General features: G+C 39.5%; 1 protein-coding gene across 2 annotated transcripts in view; it reads left to right on the forward strand.

Moving 5' to 3' along the window:
• Positions 1-9,515: 9,515 nt before the first annotated feature.
• tab2 (TGF-beta activated kinase 1 (MAP3K7) binding protein 2) overlaps positions 9,516-20,748 on the forward strand; it is a 33,773-nt gene continuing 22,540 nt past the window's right edge. Inside the window, exon 1 of one of the 2 annotated variants that reach the window (XM_026341728.1) lies at positions 9,516-9,856. The gene's annotated coding sequence lies outside the window, so the exon portion shown is untranslated. The remainder of the gene's footprint in view (positions 9,857-20,748) is intronic. The other variant, XM_026341729.1, reaches the window with a different exon arrangement.

Below are 20,748 nucleotides of genomic sequence, written 5' to 3' on the forward strand. Positions count from 1 at the left end.
TCATGAGTACATGCAGATTGACAGCTTTGCCTGCAGAGTTTCTGCTACTACCTGAAGGAAATTTATGACTAGGAGAGACCTCAGCAGAATACATTAACACAGATTATCCTGTTTCTTATTCTCTGTCTCCAGGTGCTGCACCATTGGTCAATTACAAGTACCCCACACCTATGGACTCATTAAGATGGACTACATGATAAAATGTTCTTTGGGAGCAGCAGTAACTTAGTTGGTAGAGTGGTCATCCATCTATTCTAGTGTCAGAGTTTCACAACCTGTCTTCTCCTGGCCACTGTGGAGCCCCCCCATGGGGATAAGTTGAATGACAATGTGTACATATATTTTTTAAACATATATGTATGTATGTAAATCTATCTATCTATCTATCTATCTATCTATCTATTAGATAGATCTATCTCTAATCTAAGAAGATTAATAAAACTACTACAACTGGCTTAAGAACTGTCCAACGCATTGAATGATCGTGATCAGCGCTTACTTAAACATGTGGTGAAATCAAATTGCAACTCACAGCTATGTTTAATAGTGAAAGTGAGAGCATTTCCACATGCACAATGCAAAGGGAACTCCAGGGATTGGGACTAAACAGCTGTATAGCCTTAAGAAAACTACTTGTCAGTGAGGCTAATGGAAAAAAAAAGGCTTCAATTTCCTGGGGAGCATAAAGATTGGACTCTGGAGCAGTGGAAGAAGTTCATGGGGTCTGATGATTCCAGATTTACCCTGTTCCAGAGTGATGGGAGCATCAGGGTAAGAAGAGAGGCGAGTGAAGTGATGCACCCATCATGTCTAGTGCCTATTGTACAAGCCTGTGGGGGAAGTGCTATGATCTGGGGTTGCTGCAGTTGGTCAGGTCTAGGTTCAACAGTATGTGTCCAAAGAATGAGGTCAGCTGACTACCTGAACATACTGAATGACCAGGTTATTTCCATCAATTATTTTTTTCTTCATCAAGCTCAAATTGTGAAAGAGTGGTTCAGGAAACATGACACATCATTTTCACACATGGATTGACCACCACAGAGTCCAGACCTTAACCCTACTGATCTTAGGGATGTGCTGGAGAAGACTTTGTGCAGTTGTCCAACTCTCCCATCATCAATACAAAATGTTGGCGAAAAATGAATGCAACTCTGGACGGGAATAAATATTGTGGCCTTGCAGAAGCTTATTGAAACAATGTCACGGTGAATTTGTGCTGTAATCAAAGCTAAAGGTGGTCCAATGAAATATAAAATAAAATAGTGTTTTACCAACGTTCTGTAAGGTCTGTCTTAGTAGGTAAATCAGCCCAATAAAGAGCTTCTATATGTGACTATCTAGATCTATAGTTTCCAACCCTACCCTGCCTTCCAGCTACCCCTGCCCTCTTCAGTGAATCAGAAACTGGAAGATTTACTTTGTCTTCCCACACCTCACCAGCTTCTGTTTGACTGAATCTAGGGAATCAGCAGTGGGCAGGGCAAGAACAGCTGGAAAACAAACAGGACACTCTCCTAGGAGTCCTGTGATAGTGGTCTGTAAAGTACTCCCATAAAAGCAAAAACAGGGTAAAGCGCCCTTTAAATGAAGTACATGTAATGAATAATTGTATTGTATGGAGCCAGATTCCCTTCCAATAGTGAACATTGGACATTATGGTAGAGACTCAAAATGTTCTTTATATATTGTAGACTCCTGAGGGTTAAAACATTTTGTAGCTCACATTATTCAATAGACTTCTGTTTAGCACTTCTCAAGTTTTTGCTCTGTTGTCTTTGGGTCAGTGAAGTCTAAGATGTGAAGTCAGTCCTACTACAGTTTGGGAGCTATGTCACATAGCCAGGTTTTTTAACCTATAGCTAAAATGTGTAACGATGAGCTTTTGTTTACTAGAAATAGTGCTCAAACACACACTTATAGTGGAGAGGTGCTGTCAAAGCCTCCTGTGATCCAGGTTCATTGAACAGTCCTGAAGCAGTGCAGAAATATTCCCTTCTAAAGGTTTTTGAGTGAGGCTCCCCCTTCTAACCAACCAGAGAATTTACAGTAAGGAGTGTTCTCATTATTTGGAATTTCATAGTAAAGACTGCCAGAAGTAAGGTGAGCTGAGTGCAGCGGTCTAAGAAGATTATTTTAAAAAGAATATGGAGGATTTCCGTTACACTGAGTATAGCATGTTGTGAGTTTACAATGATACAGTACCAGTCACCACTTTTGACAGTCTGCTTGTGTGGGATGCTGATGTGTCAGTGTACTCCTCCTCCTCAGATACAGTTGTATGGTGAAGACGAGTTGGGAAACTACAGAATCGGAACGAGTAGAATGGTTGTCTCGTACTTAAAGGAAATTCAACTCAAAATTCGAGCATCCTCTGGAGTAGTTCATATTCAAACAGCTACACACTGTAACACATCATGTAGGAATTCAGTGGAAACAGCAAAGTTATTTTTGTATCGGCTCAAAGTAAATATGTTCTCTTAATCTCAAGTTGATTCAACTTAAAATATCACAGTTTAAGAACTTCTTAGTACGAGGTGTTCTAACTTAAACTCTTTTGACTTTAATTGAATAACGTACAAAGCTTTTAAAGAAATTAAACTAGTATTTTAGCTACTACAAGTCTCTTCTGGAGAGGATTGAGCCCTTTTGATTCGAGGACAGTCAGTCTGGAGTTACGACGGGGTTAGCATGCTTACTAAATGCTGGGACTTTTTTTTTGCTCCCTAACATTATTGTCCTAACAGCAGCCGTTTTAGCTTTGCCACAGTGGAAAACAAAGCAGCAGCTCTATTTGTGCCTTCTATCTGCTTCGGCTCTAGTGGGAAAGTGCCCAGCCCATCCACGGGGTGTCAGTTTGACCTTAAGGGTAGGAGATCAGTGTCTGGAACTCTGCCATCACACCACTCACTCCCAGTCTGCTCAGAGCAGCCTCCAACCACAACTTGATGCTTACACTCTGCAGACCTTGACATTTCAATTACCTTCTGGTAATAAACTCTCCACTCTACACAAAACAGGCCCAGACTGTTTGAGTTGTCTGTTACGTTAGTGAGACCAAATCAGCGCTGTATTTCTGCACATTTTCAGTTATTAATAGCCTGTTGTTGATTGAATATCTTTAATTAAAAACTTCCTTTTATCTACCAATATGTTATGTATATCTCTTTATGTCAGGATATGTCTAAATCAGCCTGGTATTACCATCGCCACCACTCACTTTTTACTTAATTCACAGATTTTACATGATCTGGGTTTGATTCCACCAGTCTGTCAGGTACCTTTCTGTGTGTTTGCATGCTCTCCTCATGCCTTTGTGGGTTTCCTCCGGGTATTCCGGCTTCCTCCCATCATCCAAAAACCTCCCATTACCAATTAACACAGTTTAATTGGTAACTTTAAATTGCCGAAAGGTGTGAATGTTTACAAAGCTGTTTCTAAGGCTCTGGGTCTTCACATATTCACCCTCTACAAATATTGAATGTTCCTTGGATCTTTCAAAAAGATCCAAGAAACGCAAGCCTCACACTCTAATATTTAGTTCGACCACCTTTATCGTTGATTTTGGTACACATTCACCTTAGCATTGTTAAAATAAGCTTCTGCAATGTCACAACATTTATTCTTTCCAGAGTTGCATTAATTTTTCACTTAGATCTTTTATTGATGAGAGTCAGACCACTGCGCACAGTCTTCTCCAGCACATTCAAACGATTCTCAATGGGGTTAAGGTCTGGACTCTGTGGTGGTCAATTCATGTGTGAAAATGATGTGTCATGCTTCCTGAACTACTCTTTCACAATTCGAGCCCGGTGAAACCTGACGTTGTCATCTTGTAATATGTTTGTACCATAAGAGAAGAAATAACCTGGTCATTCAGTATATTCAGGTAGTCAGCTGACCTCATTCTTTGGGCACATAAGGTTGCTGAACCTAGACCTGAACAACTGCAGCAACCCCAGATCATAGCACTGCCCCCACAGACTTGTACAGTAGGCACTAGACATGATGGGTGCATCACTTCACCCACCTCTCTTCTTACCCTGATGCTCCAATCACTCTGGAACAGGGTAAATCTGGCCTCATCGAGCTCCTAACCCTAATTATACTAGTTTCAGCAAGCTCATTAGATGTTTTCTTTACTTGATTCACGTCAATAATTTGACCCTTCTGAAACAGATTAACATCATTACCACAACCACAGAATGTGTTTTCCGACATGGTTCTTTAAGAAATGTGAAGCTACACGCTGCATCAGTTAGGGTTTAATAACTTGTTACCAGCTGAAACACAACCATCCATGCAGTAATTATCTAATGGGAGGTTCTTACCTATTTGTTTAGTTAAATCCAGGTGGTGACTCTTTTTTTGGACAGGCAGTGTATCTATATTGAGGCTAGAAACACTGCATGCTGGAATACTTTTGTGTGTAACTCCTTGACGTTTGAGAACAACTTCCTGCCCTCTTCTACCCCCCTCACCCTCCAGCCCTGTCCTTAGCAGCACTCCGTTGAGTTTGTTAGTACTGGAGCATCTGCATAACCCGCTTCAAATGGCCAGTGGACAAGCACAGGAGTTTGCTTAAGAGGGGAATAATGACTGAAGTCCCACTCAAGAGCTAAATCTAAACTGCTGACCCATGACAAGCTGTCCTCAGACCGTGAGAAATGGGCCTCTTTCCATGCCAAGAATGTGGGTGGCCGGCCTTGTTGCTCTGAAGAGCCTATCTGGGCTGTGCAAGTGTGGCAGCAGAGTGCAACAGCAGGTCTTTCTTATGGGTTTCACTCAGGCTGCTGCTGTTAGGTGCATTTTGTCCTGTTTTTATGTGAACTCAGGTGGGCCATCCTGTCATATTTGTAATGTGTGTACAGAATTTACGCAGGGAAATGGAGATGCTAGTGTGTGTGTGTGTGTACTACATGTGGGTTGTGGAAGGAAGGGGGTAGGCGGCTGCAATTCCAAAGCACACATAGTCGAATCCACTTGTATGGCAGCGTGTGAAACAAGACCAAAACTGGGGAAGAAACAAAATGTGGCCACATTCACAAGTCAGCTCACTGCAAATTCTTGAGAATTTTGGTTCTATCGCTTTTGGTTTTGCTTCTTTTGCTGATTCATCCGCTTGACATATAACCCTCCACCCTGGCCCTCATGCCTTCAGCACATGGAAGTGTATAAAGCATTGTTTGAAGCAGTCAATACTGAGAGGATAAGAGGCTGCACTGTGCTGTCGGTTTTGCTGCTCACACTGAAAGGGGATTTCAGCTCCCCCAGGCTTCAAACCCAGAGTCAAGGGGTCACAGTCTGTGTAAGATAGCAGGGGCCACAATTTGTGTGTGTGTGTGCCTGCTTAACTATGTGCGTGAGTCACTTCATTATGCTGACACACGAGACGCGATATGTTTCCACCCAGTTTACTGCAGAACAAATGCAAAGTCCTTTTTCATGAGCGTTTCCGCAAGCGTCTGTTTTCTCATTCACTCCTGCACGAGGGTTAATGTGGCAAGAAGCACAGAGTTGAAGAAGTGGTCCGCATTAAAAATCGTTTTAAAAGGACAATGAAACGGGACACCTGTTTGTGATGTCCATGCCAAGTAAAAAGAGAAACTGGGTGCAACATTGTGAGTGGAAACTGGAGCGTTCATCGTGATGGACAGGACACTCTTGGTGGGCAGTAAAGGCCTTTGAAGCAGCTTTCTGACCACGTGATATCAAAAACTGTCTTTTGAAACTAGTAAATCCTATAATGCCCTGACGTCTTGCAACCAACCATGAAATTTCCATTAAAAAGTATAAAGCACAACCACTACAATATACATTTTAAACATAAAATGAAATCATAAAATGAACATTTATTCCATTGGAATTTGGAAACCTCTGAAAAATAGTATGACAAGAAAACTCTTAGCTCAAGATGCCTCACTTGCTTTGTTTCCAACTAAATATCATAGACCTCCTTAGCAGATAGTTGTCAGTTGTCCAAAAATAAACATAATTAAATACAGTGGTGTCTGAAGGTTTGTGAACCCTTTATAATGTATGTATAGAGTCAGAACTCTTAAGATATCTTTTTCCCACCTTTCCTGCAACCTTGAATCGAGAAAATTTACACAGGGTACCTTGAGGTTTGGTAGAAAGGTCAAGTGCACTTAGGGTTTGCAACCTCGTTTTCAAGAAAGACCTGGCCAAGATTGCAGCTTATAATTTTTATACAGTACAATTCAATATATAACACAGTTAAGCTAAAAACCAAAAGACAGTACTAAAGATTTAAAAGTTGGTGGTGGGGTTGTTTCAGTGATTTGAACAGCTTTTGGTCATGTTTGTCATTTTATTGTCCAATTACTGCTTCAGTTGGGGTGGGACTGCTCGGGAGTGGGGTGTCAGCTATGGGACAAAACCTACATTTGCCCCCAAGTAGATCCACCCCTGCATTCCAGCCTGGTGAGCATCAACTACTCTTCTTCTAAGGTCTTCAAATATCTTCTATGTTTATGCCATGGTATAAAGAGACTTTGGCAGTGAGGACCCAGAGTTCTCTTTTTTAAATAAGGCAGAACCTCAGAGAAGCACATGTGATGAGGACAAAAATAGGAAGTTAAATTGAATTTTCAATTCAATTCAATTCAATTCAATTCAATTCATTTAATGTAAATCTGATATCATGTAGGTGATATTTATACAGACATAGAGAACATTTGAAAGGGTTCACATCTCATATCAACTTTTGATATTGTGGTATAACTCACTGGTGCATTTTCAAACTGCAACGTGGCACCTCTTCCCCTCTCTAAGTGCTGGAGCAAAGTGTGTTTACAGTCTACAAATGATGGAACACACTGTGTTTGGTCTTCACCTGCCAGTTTTTGTCACTCAGCTTTTTAAGCTTGTCTTCCAGCACTTAGTCTACTGGGCTTGTGCACCACTGGAATAGGAACTACAAGAGAGGGTGGCTCAAGCCCCTGCCCCTTACCCAACTGAACCAACAGGTTGCCCCCTCTCAAAATTAAGAGAATTTAGATTTTTAAAACCATTTTATTGACTTACCAAAAACTATATGCAGATTTTTTGTACATTCTATCCACAACCAATATTTATTAATGGGTGTAACTGAAAAAACTAAATATGTGCAAATAATAACTCTAAACTTTCAGTCCAAACTCCTGTGAGTCTGTTTACAATTTCTAGCAGAGAGATAATGATAGAAATTTCAATATTGTAGAATAGTCTAAATTAGCTCTGTACTGATTAATTCCTATGTTTAAAAAATTCAAAAATGAGCCCCTGTCCCTCAGAAACACTCTCTGCCCTGCTGGATGTCTACATCTACTCTGGCTGTTTTTGATTAGTCCAAACTGAATTTCAGACGTGGACAAAATTATTGGCACCCTTCCCTTAAAGAAAGACAAACCCACAAAGGTCACTGAAAAAACGTGAAACTGACAAAAGTAATAAATACAAATTTACTAAAAATTAACTTATGAAAATCAGACATAGCTTTTGAGTTGTGGTTCAACAAGCATTTTAAAAAACAAACTAATAAAACTGGTCTGGACAAACACAACTTTTTGAGGCAATCACTGCAATCAAGTGACTTCTGTAACTCTCAATAAGACTTCTGCACCTGTCCACAGGTATTTTCTCCCACTCCTCACAAGCAAACTGCTCCAGCTGTCTCTTCTCCAGATGGCATGCTTCAGTTCTTTCCACAGATGTTTCATGTGATTTAGATCAGGACTTATAGAAGGCCACTTCAGAATAGTCCAAAGACTTGTTCTTAGTCATTCTTGGGTGCTTTTAGCTGTGTTTTGGGTTATTATCCTGTTGGAGGACCATGACCTGTGACAAAGACCAAGCTTTCTGACTCTGGGCTGCACGTTTGGCTCCAGAATATCTTGACAGTCTTGAGATTTCATTGGACCCTGCACAGATTTAAGACACCCTGTACCAGATGTATTAAAGCAACCCCAGAACATAACAGAGCCTTCTCCGTGTTTCACAGTAGGTACAGTGTACTTTTCTTTGGATGCTTAATTTTTGCATCTAAGCTCTAACAGTGACTGATGGTATGATCTGACACTGTACCTTGAACTTTTAATGTCTTGGAGGTTGTTCTGGGCTCCTTGATTACCATTTGTATTATCTGTCTCTTTAATTTGTCATCAACTGTCCTCTTTCGGCCACATCCAGGGAGGTTGGCTACAGTCCTGTGGAGCTTATACATCTGCGTAATATGTGCAACTGTAGTCACAGGAACATCAGGTTGCTTGGAGATGGTCTTACAGCCTTTACCTTTAACATGTTAAAAATTTATTTCTAATCTCCTGAGACAACTCTCTCGTTAGTTCTCTGTTGTCCATCTTGAGTGTGGTACACATCATGATACCAAACATCACAATGACCACTTTTCAGACTGGCTGATTTGTTTGAAGACACCTGTGAAGATAATTACAGGACACACGTTAGTTTATCATGGACCTATGGTCAAATAATTTTCAATGTTTTGTAGGGGTACCATCATTTTCCTCCAGGCCAGTTTCATTAGTTTATTTTTCAGAAAACTTCTGTTGAACCACAACTCAAAAGCTATGTCTGATTTTCATGAGTTCATTGGAGTAGGTTTTTATTTATTATTACTTTTGTCAGTTTCAAGTTATTTCAGTGACCTTTGTGGGTTTTTTCTTTCTTTAAGGGCCGAGTGCCAATACTTTCGTCCACGTCTGTAGAATAGAAGCTTCATATTTAGAACTCAGCTGTTTTCTTAAATGTTTTTACATTTACATAGTTTAAACATAGATGGTGGCATGTTATGATGCACACTGTGTTTAAGTTATTCTGCTGTAGTCTAACTGATATATTCCAGCTTCTGGAGACACCAAAGTGTTTTCCACATAATAAAGTCATTTAAAACAGTAGAGTTTCTCTTTTTCACTGGCCGTCAGCATCCATTAATACCAATACCAGTGATTTTCACAGCCCAATAGTGATGTGGGACATTTATTCTAAGTCAGAGAACACAGTTGACTGAACTTGACAACAAAGGTAAATGCTCTCAATTGGTTTGACTGAACTCTCTCTGGCTTTTGTGGCTAAATGTGGTGCCAGCTGTTAGAATGTACTACATTAGTAACTGTATTGATTGGGCTTTTATGGAGGATGTATGTGAGTTAACGCAGATGAATCAGTGTCCTTGAGCAACACAATGAATGACCAGCTCCAAGCCAATGAATTATTACCAGTGAGGTATGACCCACAACAAAACATCCATCCATCCTCTGCATTCATGAGCGGCCACACTTCTCCTGCACAGCTGTCATCTCCTGGCAATACAAATCAATCGAGACGTGTCTTTTGCTTCGCTTACATGTGCAGCAGCAGGGAGATCAGCACACTTTGCACTCACGACTTTCTCCTCCTTCCCTCCCTCGGCTCAACCTTGGGAAACTGAAAAAAAAAAAAAAGAGAGAGAACCAGGCGCTCCTCTCGCGATAGCAGCGAGCTGAGGCCGCCGCCATATTCTGTGACAGTATTTTGATTCGTATCTAGCAGAAGTGAGCAAAAAGAGAAAAGTGAAGGGCTGTCGCGGGGAGGGGGGGCTGAAGAAGCGAGCTGTCAAAAAGTTATTCCCGAGTCTCTGTCACACGGCGGAGGACCGAGGCTCAGTATCCCTCCCTCCTAGCGCTATTTCGAGGACACACAAGGCCCTGGGCCTCGGCGCACTTGGCTCTTCGTGTCCCTGGTAGTAGCTGGTGCTCTCTCGGCTTCTCCTCTCCTAGCTCCGCGGCCCTCTGGAGGTCCGGCGGCGGTCTCGGGTGTTAAAGGCGGCCCGGGGAGCGGCGGCAGCCGAGACGGGATGGTAAGTTAGCCACATAAAGTTAGTGTTTTTGCCAATTAGCACCAACCGGAAGTTTTTACGGCGTTTTTGTGAAGCGAATAAGCATCTCAGCGTTTTGGACCTTGAGCGCTTTTAGCTGCAGTCTGACGGTTTGAAAGGAAACCGAGAGAAAAGTTTTCAGATGTGGAAAAAGTTTTTGTCTAACGTTACAGCAGGCAGCTAGCTAAGTTAGCTAACTGGCTTGAAGTGTTCGGGGGGGGGGGGCTGTTTTCGTTTCGGTCAAGTTAGCAAACCACTGACAAAAGTTGAAATGATTCGTTAACGTTTCCCATAAATCTCGTTCCCGTCGGCTAGTACGTGGAACGCTAAATCACTGTTACGGCTCTTTTATTGTAGCATGACGCTGGCTGGCGGCAGCGTTACATGTTTTGTAACGTTAGCCCGTATTAGGCTGCTTTTTCCATTGAGCCCTCCGCTCAAACGTCGCAAGACGAAGTCCTGGATGGAAACGTTAAATCATAAAGTTGTAGCTTCGCTTAACCTCACACAGAGCTAACGTACCCCAAAGTAGACCTGCATGCATGCTTTATGCTATGGATACAGTAGCAGATGTATTTTTGTATAACCTTCTTTCCCCTCAACATTCTAGCTTGCTATCCAATTTGGTGCAGTTGTCTGTCCACATCAGGGATTTTTTTTTACACACGTCTTGGCGTAAGCTCAACTTATACACTGTCCTTTTCACTGTAAGACAAGACATCTAGTTAGAGCTTCTCAGGTGTAAACACTCACTGTAAGTTTAGTGCTGCCTAACCGCAGCCAAGTTGAGCTTGAGAAGACCCACACTGTTAAAGATTGTATTTGGCTGTTTAATAACTGAGGTGATAATGCAGTCATCTCACCGTGGTGCTTGTCTTTCACATTTGCCCCCTTTTGCAGCAGATGTGCCCACTTTGTAGCTTTGTTGAAGTGTTAAGATGACAGATGTAAATCCCTGGATAAACCAACCAGTACTGGTATTGTCTTTTCCCCCACTGATTTATTTATTCCTGTGAAGCTACTAAAGGTGCCAGGATCAGCTGGGAGGCACAGGTTGCAACATTTGGCCTGTTTTGAAAGTTGCTGCAGATATGGAAGTTGTTTGAAAGTATTGATGGAACAAGATTGCGTAATTTCTGCATAAAGTCTGTTAATATGTTCACAGAAGATCGTTTTCTTTTCTTTTCCCCTTTCTCTTTTCAAGTTGGTTATATTCACGCAGTTCAAATTGCATTTAATCAATGTGATTGCAACCAAATGTGACACGCATATTACTGTTTGACGTGCCAGTTGCTTTTAAATGCGCGGTTAGACAGCCTCTTTTAATTGGTAATGGTAGTGTTTAGCCATTGGTGGTGGTCTACTTTGCAACTGAAAGCCCCTTCTGGGTGTATCAAGGGTGTGTTTCTCCATGTTGTATCACTTAGGCTGGTCTAAATATTAGCCTAACACCAGCAACCAGTCAAATGATGCAAAATGTTGGTTGTGGCTGGAAAGTCTCTCAGCTTTGCCAGCCAGTTGGGCAGGTAATAAACCTCTGTCCAATTAATGTTTTGGCACTTGCAGCTAAGAAATGGAATTGCCTGTTGAAGTGCTAAATCTACTTAAACATTAGATTTAGAACACGTATACAAAGCACAACCTAGCTGAGGGTATTTTAATAATCCAGGCTTCTTAAATACTCTATTTTACTTTCTTTTACTCCAAATAGACTGCCTGGCAGCTTCAAAATGCTTTAGTTTCTTCACAGATCTACAGAGCTCAGAATCACTTTTCTGTCAGCCTCTGAACACTTCCCATCTAAATCTTATTGTCACAGCTTGACTGTAAGAGTGTATGTCATTCATTAGCAGCTTGTGCCTGTCTTGACTTGCAGTCAACATTGCACTTCCTGACCAGTAAGCTGCCATGGCCAACTGTTTATAGGTGCAGACCCCTAACTGAAACCATGTGTGCCTGTAGCTGGGCAAATATGTTGCTAGGAGGCCTTGCTGATTTGCCACTCTTAGGATACTCAGCAACCAGTGCTCAGAGTATGTGTGATAAGTGCTAAGTCAGAATTTTAGGAATAATTATGTGCTTGGACAGAATTGCAGGCTGCTAATTGCTTAGTTTGGAAGTCATTAGGCATATGCTAAAAGACTAAATCAACGGGATTAAGTGAACACACAGAATACAGACATAAACTTGAGTATGTTACCTCAATTGCCTCAGTGCTGGTTAATAAGAGGTGAACAATCAGGCTCACTTGTTGTGTTTGCTTCCTTACAATTAACAAGTAGTACTAGCAGTTGTGCTAAAGAAGTTTTACAGTGAGTCGAGTTTGTGGCATGTTGTTGCGAGATCCGTGCCAAGACTTAAATCTTCTTTCCTGAAAAACCTGTTTCCTGATTTATCATTTGTAGTTTGCACAACAACTTATCACCGCAGAGCAAAGGGGTGGGGGTGTGAAGTTATTTCCCTTCTCACAAGGGGAAAGACAATTACTGAATGTGAGTTTGTCTGGAAGGTGTTCAAATGCTTGTTATTTGGATTAACTGTGGAAAGTCAGTTTAACCCAGGCATAACCTTCTCATCTTCTGTGTCATAACAGATTGTCTCTAAAAGACTACAGACTCTAAACTTGTGTAGATTTAATGTGATACATGTTCTTTTATACAGATCTGCCTAGTGACCTATCGACATTGGTTTTTATTCAGTGCATGTTAAATGTGTCAGGTTAAGACCTATAATGCCAAAGGGGAGTCAAGAAGGTGGACAGGAAGGATCCATCACATTACCATTGCTGCAGACTCAGGAAGACGACTTGGTTTTTAACCCTCCCCCACTCCTATGTGTGGCTGTCAGAAGGAGAGACTCTTATGGGAGCCCCCTCCCCCTGTCAAGCTCTCCTGACTTCTCAGCTTTAAATGGAGTCCTCCATTACACATACTGCTTGTGGTCCTCTACAGTTCAAGGGTGGACATTGCACAGTCCACTGCACCTCTAGCTGTCACTTGCTTATTGCATTTGCATTAAGCTGTGTATTCACAATTATGTCCAATTGCACGAGATCATTTTCATCATCAGTGTTTTAAGTTAAAACTTTATATTTGTGTGTCTACACATCCATTATGTACTGTATAAGTAGTAATTGGGAGTTGTTTCTGGTCATGTGAAGTCCAATATTAAGTCTTGTGTTTTCAGCTCTGGCTTTGTCTTAATGAAATCCTGTGAAAAATACGTGGGCCTTTAGCTGTTACACGCTTGACTGTCTTGACCAGCTAGTTACTACTGTCCCTTGTTTGTGCTGAAATCAGTGACCTGCTTCTGGAAAAAGGGCTGAGGATTATAGTGAACCTGGACCATACAGTCAATTTGTGGGCTGTGAATCTAAAACAAAGAATGAGCAACTGATTTTGATTAATATGGGAATTGGTATGTTTATATTACTTTTGGATATTCAATTCACAATTTGGTTAGGGCTAAGATTCTGTACCCATCCATAAGTCATAAGATATTTCTTTTGCAGACATGATCACTAACCAAGTTTAATATGCCAAACTAACTGCATAGGTTGATAAGGCAATGCAGATACAGATACATAAAGATTAGATAATGTCTCATAAAAACACAATGAATTGAGTCATAAAAATGTGAAATGTTGTAAAAGATGACAGTGATGTCTTTTCCAAATTGTTAATGCTCCCCCTTGACGTAATCCTTGTGCAGATACCCACATATGTATTGCCTTATTCATCTCAACAAATTTTCCATTTAATTATTCACCTGCAGCTGTCCTTCTTTATTGTGTTATTGCTACAGCTTGTCTTCCCATGGTTTTAAAGAATTAAGAACGTATGTTACAAAAAGGAAAAAGCAAAGATAATGCCAGATTTATATCACAGTTATCAAACATTACTCATAAACACAATCTGGCTTGGGCTAAGGCAGGGAAAGAAATATACACACACTTACGGAGAATATTTTATTAATATATTCCCAATTTTGAATATTAAAAGAAAACAACAAATCCTACAAAATTTTGGCAAACGGGTAAATCTCTGGCAATAAAATCTTTAAAGGTACACTTATCAAATCTGTATTGTTAAGGAGTCAAAAAAAGCACTGATTTGTCTGTGATAATCTGAACACTTTGGTTGGTTTTCGAATAAAATCGTAACACTGCATGTGCACAACACAGTCACATTTGCACCCTATGAGAATGTTAAGTAGGCTGTTACATGTGTGACATCACTGTGTCTCTTAATTGTTGTTGTAAGACATGGTGCTGGAAAGTGGGCACTAATAGGTCTGGCACTGGTTGTTTTATACAAAAATCCAGGACTTGCTTGGCTCTGGGACTGTAAAGCCTTGCATTGAGCGTGTAGTCCACCTAACCTGATTTGGCTGTAACATTTCCAGCCACATGATTGGTTCAAGCAGCTCTATTATTATTATCATTGGGTTCTATGCAAATTATGTCGACCATTTCTAAAAGTTCCTCCATTTAGTTTGCATTAGATATCTTTATCATTTTTTCGCCCTGTCTTAGTAACAAATATACCAAGGTCACCCCTTAAACCAGTGTTAGTTTACTTACTGTTGCACCCACAAAAACACAGGCTCTCTCAAAGCTACAACTTGATTTTGATCTTTACCTTGTCTTGAATGCTGATTAAATGAAAGCTGTGCTATTTACAAATTTTAAGAAACCTATGGATCCTCCAGCTGCTTGAGGTTGGGACTCTGGGGATGTACTTTATATGCATACAACTCTCCTTACCATAACTCCTTGGACGTTGTATATTATGGAATTATTACGAATTGCCAGGCACACATCATTGTTCTCACACCCATATCAGCTGGTTCTCTTAAACTTCCCATGGATTACAGCACTAATTTATTTTTTATTTATACAGCCATTTTTGGTTCTTGTTGGAATTTGCGTCTTGTTTTTCTAACTTGTCTGTGTTATGGATTATGTAATAATACTAGTAAAATGCTGCAGCTTTTTCATTCTGAAATATATTCCTGACATACAGTATTCTTACGTTTTATATGTGGTTTCTGTTGTCATTATTTTTGCTATGTTGTAGAAGATACTTTTTTTTAAAATAAAAAGCATGTTATAACATATTTAAACAAAATAGTTATTTTTGACTTTGTTTTCTGAGGATTGCCCTTTCACATGAAGAGCTGGCAGGTCTAATCTAATGACATTGAGGTGGTAATTTTAATCACAGTTTGCAAAACAGAAAACATCCTAGTAATTTTGTTGGGCTGTGGTGTAACCTTGGGGCCGAGCTGAATCTGCTCATATTGTGTGAAAGATGCATTGTTTGTACCCTTGCTGCTGTTGCCTGATTTGTTTGGGTATTTGTAACCTACAATTTGTCCGTCCCTAGTTGTAAATCAGACTCAAATGCGTAACAGAACACACATTTTCTGTTAGACTGTGAAGCAGAATTTCACAGTGAACTGTGACACACTACACAATTCGGATGAAGGCTGTCTCAGACTGTTTTGTTACTGCAGTGCTATGCAGACGAGATTCAGTTCCATTTTGTTGGCTTTCTGTATTCAAGACAATGAATGCATACATGCACACCAAAGTCAAAACTATTACTATTAGCATACTGTCTCATTCTCTGTCTTGTAGTTGTTACATGCATTGGTAAAAATAAGAGTGAACAATATCTGTAATGGAGCCTGTGTGTGCTGAAGCCTCCCCTATTCTTGTGTCCTTGACATGGGCTCTGTATTTTATCTCTGCCTTTTCTGTTCCTCTAAAATTGCTGTCCCAGCAATCCTAGACCATTAGCTGTCTGGGTGGGACTAATTACTCAATGTTGTTATTAAAACTCACTTCTTTAAATTATATATAAAGAACAAAAAACCAAACAAGACAGAGCTTTGCAAGTACAATTCACCAGTACTGTCTGCTCACATTTGTGCAGGCACACACAAGTAAACTTAGGAGCGGCCTTGTAAAACCACGCTCTCTAGCAAGTAGCATTAGTGGAGCGGTAGAGGGTTAAATGACCTGTTTAGCTAAAGGTTGAAGAATTTACTTGGTAGATTTCTGGGCCAGTTTCTTGAATACAGAGGCTACACATGCTCATTATTTATGAACAGGATGAAAGACTAACTACCAAATGCTTTTGTCATTTTCATTAGCACCTACTTTAATGAGTATAAAAGAGTGGATGTTTTCATAATCTAGTGATTTATCCACAATCTGCTTAATAAAGGAAAACCAGATAATACAACATGTTTATTATAATGTAATGCATGGATTATATGATAGAATTGATAGAATATGATAGAATTATAATATCTCTGGTAATCATTCAAACCTGTTGGAAGTAATGTTGAAATGTTTTCATGTCAATGTTGTGTAGGAATAATTAGAAGAATTACAGTATAAATTGCTAATGCTATTGTTATTAATTTGCTTGTTTGCAGGCAAGGGTACATTAATTCCAGCATTGTAGTATTAGACTGGGGAATTGTTCAGCTAAATAAATAAACTCAAAATAGACATCCCATATATTGGCACTTTTAAATCAGACTGTAACATGGTGGAATAAATAAAGAAGAGAGCTTTTCATGCTAATGAAGTGTTTTTCAAGTTTCCTTTGCTGAAACTCGGCTATGAAATAGGATAGTAGCACAACCATCAATTAAAGGAATATAGTCCGAGTTCCTCCACTGACTCCCTTTGGATGTACCATTTAAACTAATTGAAACCAGACCCGCTGGTGTTTTAAACAGGCATGTTTGGAAAGACAGCAGTGCAGTTCTTAAGACACTTCAGCATTGTTAGCGGGATCAGTGTTGTGCTTGAATTGTTAATTTCCACCCATGTTTTCTTTTTTATGATTTATTGGTCATTAGAAGAAGCAGAGCAGTAGGATTAAGTTGCTCTTTATTCTGAATGACAAGAAAATGTGCTGTCACAACAGCATCATATTAACATGCAATCAAGTTGAGCCCACAGAAAACTTGTTTACTTCCTGTTGTCAGACTTATGTTTTGAGTGTGATTTAATAAGTGTAAGAACCAACAGATTTTATTCAGTTTGATGTCATGGGTCCTGTTAGACTATGGATGCATACACTGTAGAAATGCTTGCAACTTTGAACAAGCATGTAATTCTCCATTTCACAGTCAGCATTTTTACTTAGCATTTCTGGACATTTACATATTTACACAATTTATTTATACATATACATACAGTAGACTTCAAAATGTATTTATTTAAAAGGTAATGTTAACTACAAAAAGGTTTATCAAAGGTCATGCTGGCAGCTGTTTCTCACAAGTTAACATCTGCCTCTCTGTGACTTTTCACATATCCACTTGCTGTGCAGTGTTCACATATACCAGTAGTAGTAGTAGTAGTTACAAATATCCCTTCTATTGTTTGTTGACTTTTTGTTGGCTGCATTTCCACATGAAAAGGCTGCATTTTGACTGAAACCCATGACTGACAACATACAGGAAGGTGGTTCAGCAGTTTATCTTTGGCCTCTGCTCCTCAGTCATTCAGGCCATAGCCTCTGCAGGATGTGTGTGTGTGTGTGTGACAAAAACACTTCCTCTCATCACGCATTGCCCTGAGAAACACCTCTGTTTGCATTTTGCCATTTGGCCTCAACTGCTTAGTTTTTGTGATCAGTGGTGCCACATTCATATTATTATAATTGTAATTGTAATGTAAAGAAAAGATCTATGGTAATAAACGTAGTTCACTTGAGGTGTTGGGTCTACTCTCTTCTGAGTCAGTTTGGGACCAAATTCTAATTGGATCAGTTTGAATCTACTTGTACTCTCTTGGGTTTGTTTGTCTGTATGCCCAGGAACTCAATGGATCTGAATTGAAATGACCCTGCATGATTTACTGTTAGTAGGCCATAAAGCTTCTCTTTTTGATTGTGACTGCTATTTAATTAACTGAAAGTATCAGTGCTGCCAATATTTGTGTTCATTCTCACTTACGACATATTCTGTAGTTTTCTCTTTTCTCTCTGTTTGTAGCCTGTTCAACAGGACCGGTAATTATCATGCCTGAAAAACACATTGGACTATTTATAAATACATGAACAAGCTTTAAGACCAAGAGTTTGCATCAGGTATTTACATTATATTATTTGAGTTATTTGAGTTTCTTGAGGAAACGTTTCAGCCCTAGTCATCAGTGTTTTGTTTAGTCACGTAAGCAATATATTTTGTTAATTTAGAATCTGACTGTTATCCAATTGGTTGTGATAGTGTTCTTACAGGAGAAACTTTGAGACGCCTTTGTTCTCAAGTAATTTTTTTGGGCTCATTGCAATTACTGCGACTCTCCTCAATTTGCATTTGTGTATTCCAATACAACACAGATGAGAGACTATAATAATAATAATAATAATAATAATAATAATAATAATAATAATAATAATAATAATAATTTTAGCTATAACCACAAATTATTTTTTTATCACTTCGTATCACTACAGTACAAAACTGTAATAATACTGATAACTGTGATAACTTTTGTGATAATAGTTATGATATTAAACTTTAATTTTAGGCTCTCTGTCAGCTCTAGCTAAACATGCAGCTGCACGAATGTTGACCTGGTTTGGTGTGGTCTCCTGCTGTCTGCTTGTTTTATCTCCTTTAATCTTTATTACATTCTCCGTCTTGGCTCTCTTCTGAAATGGACAGGAGGACAGAAGTTCAGTTTTTGATGAGGGTTTTAGATATTTGTAATATATTCCCAAGAATTGAAAATATGTATTCTACCATCTTATTTCTAAATCCAAAATACTTCCATACCTACAGCTAATTTTTTGATTGGAAAGTATATTTTATCTGGGTATTTTTCGTAGCTGCTATAGCTCAGAGTAATAGGAATCGCTGATCTGATTTCTAAACATCTGGTTGGCATGACAACTTCAAAATCAAAGTTAATCTTAAAAATCATAGAGCAATTGCACTAAATTGCTGTGATTTGATTGATGCATCAATGCAGTTTGATGGATCTTTATGTCTGAATACAGATTAGACATGTCATTAATGTGTTTAACACTACAGTATGATGTTACACCCTTGTGCTTATTAATTTTTTATGAATATTTTTTAAAATTACTTTTAATAGCTTGTATGTAGACTAATGACTAGAGATAGACTGCTGCTAGACATTTTTGAAATGATGTTACCACAGCGCAGACTCTGACTCTCTATATAATTTCTGTTTACAGATACTAATGCTACCTTTGTGTTTCAGCAATTAGCAATGTCACTATGGCAACAAACTTTGTTTCATTAATTCTCAAGTCACAGTACATGAGTAAAACCCCTCTAAATAATGCAATAACATCATACCAGGTATATACACCGGCAAGAAAATGAACCTTCATGGTTTTGCTGCATTAATTTGTCATAAAGTGTGATCTGGGGGGAGAGAATGTGAAACCTTGGAATAATTACCTCAAAAAAGCAAATTGGAGTCAGGTGTTTATTTTTGTGTTATTTTAGGCACATTATATTTGTGAATACTTTTTAAATCAGATAAAAATTTATGACAAATTAATGCAGAAAACTACAAAATTCCCAACAATTCTTTTTCTTGCCACTGTACAACTTTTTGCTTATATAGTAGAAACATTATGCAGGGTGGCTGAATTCCATTGCCAGGTTCCCCTGGCCACATGTTGACATGACTTTAAACAAGAGATTGAAACCTTATAGAAGTGCAATTATCTATGTACAATTTCCCAATAGGGATCAATGAAGGACTTTAAAAACACTGTCTGAAGATAAGGTTTTACAATAATCTAGCAACGCCTGCATAAGTTAATGTTGTGTAAGTTAGCAGACAGTTAATTGGTTCAAACTCCCATTTGCTTTTTGTGTGTTGAGTGCCTGTTACAGGCTGGTGTCTTATCAGTCCCCTGCTTATTGTGTAGGCGAGTTCCGGACTCACATCCCCTTTGAGTCCTTCCAACTTTTCCTTGTAGATGCAGCACAGAAACCTTATTCTGTGGTGTTTCTAAAATGCTATACAGGACTGCTCTGTCCTTCCTCATTTCTATTGTAGTCTGTAGATGGTCTTTCATCTCACTTGTGTTTTTTTGTGGTCACTAACGATGGGAAAGGCCTTTGATCTTGTGTCCTATCAGTAACAGTGTGGGCCTCAAGCTGACATACCCCCTTGCTTCCTTGCTGTCTCATTCTGAAAACATATTGTCAGGGTGTGGTGGACAACAGAGTCCACCCAACTGAAAAGCTTTTTGTTGTTATGCTTCAGTATAACTTTTCTAAGGGCAACTGCCCGTCTGGGGCTCTATGAAATAGCATTGTAATTCAACCCTTACCATCTTGCTATAACTACTTGAAGTCTTGAAGGGATTTTTTTATATTCCACTGCAGGTTGCACAACAGCACCACAAACATACACTCTAGTAAAACCTGTGGTGCCACTATGCTGTCTAAAACTTCACTTGTTTGACATGTTTCTGAAAATGTCACTGTTTTCTGTCACTGATCATTTGAAACTCCTTCAGTGCAACAAACAGGGAAGTGATAGCTTAGTAGAGGGATGTCACTGGCTTACGTGAGTGCACCTCCCTCCCTCCACCCTCATCCCTTATTGACCTTTGACCTCTCAAACCCATTGGCCTACCTCTGCTCTCAGTCAGAGATGTCATAACAGAGCTGCTTTGCTGTGGTATTCTATAGAGGTGTGTGTGCGCGTATGTGCGTGCGCAAAGGATCCATCAAGGCTAGAGATCGCACCCTCCATGTCACACCTGCTGGTGCCACTCTAAGTAGAACCAGTGCTTTGTCGTCCTTCCATTCTCTACAGCTGATCACTGCCTGTTACACTTCATGTAGGTATT

The sequence above is a fragment of the Anabas testudineus genome, chromosome 24 (assembly GCF_900324465.2).
Source record: "Anabas testudineus chromosome 24, fAnaTes1.2, whole genome shotgun sequence".
NCBI lineage: Eukaryota > Metazoa > Chordata > Actinopteri > Anabantiformes > Anabantidae > Anabas > Anabas testudineus.